The following is a 3,611-nucleotide window of genomic DNA, read 5'->3' as shown; positions in this document are numbered from 1 at the left end:
CCAGGCCAGAGGCCTCCAGGAGGGAGCTGTGTTCTTCAAATCACCTGTTTTTACCCTTTGTGAATAACCATGATATTATTTTATTACTATTATTAGTTGATAATTCCCTTTTACCATTTGGATCATCCCTTGGCTTATACTCTCTACACTAAAGTTTAGAAAGTGGAACAAAAAATAAATCAAGGCTATAGAATAGTAACAGACGTGGAAAAGGATGAGCAGCTAATAACATGCTCAGAGAGTTGCAGACACTCAGCATGAATAAAGCCCTAATAGGTGTTGTTGACACAGTGCCACATCAGAGCCCAACAATTTGTTTACTGGGTTCTGTCAGGTGCATCAACAATCTTCTAAGTGACAATGACAATCAAGGTACCTTCAGTTTCTGATTGGTTGGATTTGCTAATGGCTTGTTTGGTTTGAAAGTACTCCCAGGAAAAGAGACCAAAGTCTTATAGTTTATGCCAAACATAATTTTACCATTTCTAAGTGAGTACTTACACTATTTAGTTCAACAGAACCTGAAGATAAAATATACCAAAAACACAATATTTTTCTCTTAAAAATATTATTTATTTATTTATTTATTTACTTACTGGTACACCATTCCCAGAAGTACTGCAATACCAGGTCGATGTATGGAAAGGATGGAGCAAGCTCCTATTCCAACTCCTAGCTTAAAAAAAATCTATCCTATATAATAAAAGCCTAATATGCAAATCGGCTGAATGTCAGAACAACCGGTGGAACGACCAGTCACTATGATGTGCACTGACCACCAGGGGGCAGACACTCAATGCAGGAACTGCCCCCAGCCCACAGGCCCCAGGGCAGCCAAAGTGGGTGCCTGTGGCCCCCACACCTCCCCAGTCACCCCGCCAATCATCTTAGGCTGGCCAAGATGGGTGCTAGCAGGTGTCCCCCTGCCCCCCAATCACCCCGCCAGTCATCCTACAGATTGGCCCTGATCGCTGGTCAGGCATAGGGACCCTACCCATACACGAATTTCGTGCATGAGGCCTCTACTTTAATATATTGTCCTCAGATAGAGGACGTATCAGATATTAAACTGATAAGAACAGATACTACACTTGATCTTAGCCATAAGGCTGAGAAGCAATTAAAAATATTTTTAAAAAGAATGAGAAGTGAAGCCACAGACTGGGAGAAAAATACTTGCAAAAGACACCTCTGATAAAGGATTGTTATCCGAAACATATAAAGATTTCTTAAAACTCTGGACCTCACCCAGTAGCTCAGTTGGTTAAACCATTGCCCTGATACACAAAGTTGCAGGTTTGGTCCTCAGTCAGGGCACATAAAAGAATCAACCAGTGAATGCATAAATAAGCAGAACAACAATCTGATGTTTGTCTGTCTGTCTGTCTGTCTCTGTCTCTCTTTCCCTTCCTCTTCCTCTCTCTCTAAAAATCAGTAAATAAAAATTAAAAATACCCCTCAACTATAAGAAAACAAACAACTTGATTAAAAAATGGGCAAACACTGCAAGAGACGCCTCACTAAAGAAGATATACAGACAGAAGATAAGCACATGAAAAGGGGCTCCACATCATGTATCATCAGGGAAATACACATGAAAACAATGTAATAAACCATACACCTTTAAAATGGCCAAAATCTGGAACATGAACACCACCAAACGCTGGTGAAGCTGTGAAACAACAGGAACTCCCACTCACTGCTTATAGGAATGCCACATGGTACAGTCATGTTGGAAGACAATTGGTGTTTTCTTACAAAATCTAACACATTCTTACCATATGATATAAGAGTCATGCTCCTTGGTTTTTACCCAAATGAGTTGAAAAGGTATGTCCACACAAAAACCTGAACATAGCTGTTTATAGCAGCTTTATTCATAATTGCCAAAAATTAGAAGCAACCAAGATGTCCTTCAGTAGGTGAATAGATAAACTGGTATATCAGAAATTGAAATACTATTCAGCACTAAAAAGAAATGAGCTGTCAAGATATGAAAAGACACGGAGGAACCTTAAATGCATAGTATTACTAAGTGAAAGAAGCCAATCTGAAAAGGCTACATACTGCATGATTCCAATTATATGATGCTCTGAAAAAGGCAAAATTATGGGGACAGTAGAAATATCTATGGTTTACTAGGGTTAGTAGGAGGGAGGGATGAATAGGTGGAGCACAGAGAATTTTTAGGGCAGTGACACTGCTCTGTATGATACTATAATGATGAATACATGTCATTATACATTTGTCCAAGCCCACAGAATGTATATCACCAAGAGTGACCCAAATGAAAACTATGGATTCTGGGTGATGATTTATCCCTCTGGTGAGGGATGTTGATAATGGGGGAGGCTGTACATGTGTGGAGGCAGGGTGTGATAGGAACTCTCCGTATCTTCCTCTTAATCTTGCTGTGAACCTAAAACTGCTCTAAGAAAACAAAACCTTAAAATTAAAAAAGAATTCTGACCGTCCATGGGCATTTAAATTGTATAGTTTGTGCAAAATGAAGTAGGGACATGTTCACATTTGATGGCAGAGAGGTCAGCATCCTCAAGGACTCGAGGTAACCCATCTTCTGGCCTGGGAAGGTGCTTGCATAGTGCAGAGGTGACCTGGTTCACCTTACAGTAACGCCTCCTCAGCCATTCAACAAAATTCATTCAACACGTATTTGTGGAGTCTTCTGTGTGTTCTCATGTTCTTCTTGAATTTTTTAAAATATATTTTATTTATATTTTACAGAGAGGAAGGGAGAGGGATAGTTAGAAACATCAATGAGACAGAAACATTGATCGCTGCCTCCTGCACACTCCCTACTGGGGATGTGCCTACAACCAAGGTACATGTCCTTGACCGGAATTGAACCTGGGACCCTTGAGTCTGCAGGCTGACGCTCTATCCACTGAGCCAAACCGGTTAGGGCTCTTCTTGAGTTTTTATTCAGTGAAACCTACTCTCCTATAGTGCTCACTCATTCACATGCTCAAGGATGACCTTTTTTCAAGGTGAAGGATTCTGAGTTGTCTCATCCCCTCAAAAAGGTGAGCAGGAGAGAAGCATAAGGAGAGAAGCCGGTGCCCCAAGTACCGGCTTAAAGCAGATGTGGGAAAATTCTTATTTATTCCTCAAAAAACAATTCATAGAGCGGATCCTCAGAAAGTTTATGCAAAACCACCTCTCACCCTGGAGCCCTTTATGACTAAGGTAATCCACTCATCACGAAGCTCTGCTATAATGAACAAGTTGACAATTTTGCCATAACCTGCCCTTGGCCAGAGATTCTGGATGACACAGGAGTACTATCTGGGGGAGGACCTTCGGTTGACTGGAAAGAGGGACTCCGAGGAAAGAAAGACAGGCAAGTAGAAGATGGGATCATGAAAAACCAGAGAATAGAAAAGCTAAACCAACACCCTCCTGCATCTTCATCTACCGAATGAAATAACCAATGAAAATAGGCAGTTTGACTGGCAGAGGGAATTTTGACTTCCTTGTGCCATTTCCTGACTTTATGTTAATTTTGCATTCCTTCCCCAGTCCCCCCCCCCCCCCCCCCCATTTCTGACAAAGCAACTAACAGAGAATTTAGTTAGCAACACCATCCCATA

At 41.2% G+C, this 3,611-nt stretch overlaps 2 pseudogenes; both read right to left on the bottom strand.

Annotated features, from left to right (window-relative positions):
• Positions 1–593: 593 nt before the first annotated feature.
• LOC118661013 lies at positions 594–715 on the bottom strand (annotated as a pseudogene).
• Positions 716–1,013: 298 nt separating this feature from the next.
• LOC118660810 lies at positions 1,014–1,121 on the bottom strand (annotated as a pseudogene).
• Between the last annotated feature and the right edge of the window lie 2,490 nt (positions 1,122–3,611).

Source organism: Myotis myotis, unplaced genomic scaffold (assembly GCF_014108235.1).
Source record: "Myotis myotis isolate mMyoMyo1 unplaced genomic scaffold, mMyoMyo1.p scaffold_m19_p_1, whole genome shotgun sequence".
Lineage (NCBI taxonomy): Eukaryota > Metazoa > Chordata > Mammalia > Chiroptera > Vespertilionidae > Myotis > Myotis myotis.
The sequence above is the reverse complement of the archived record's forward strand: the minus strand, read 5'-3'. Positions and strand labels throughout refer to the sequence as shown.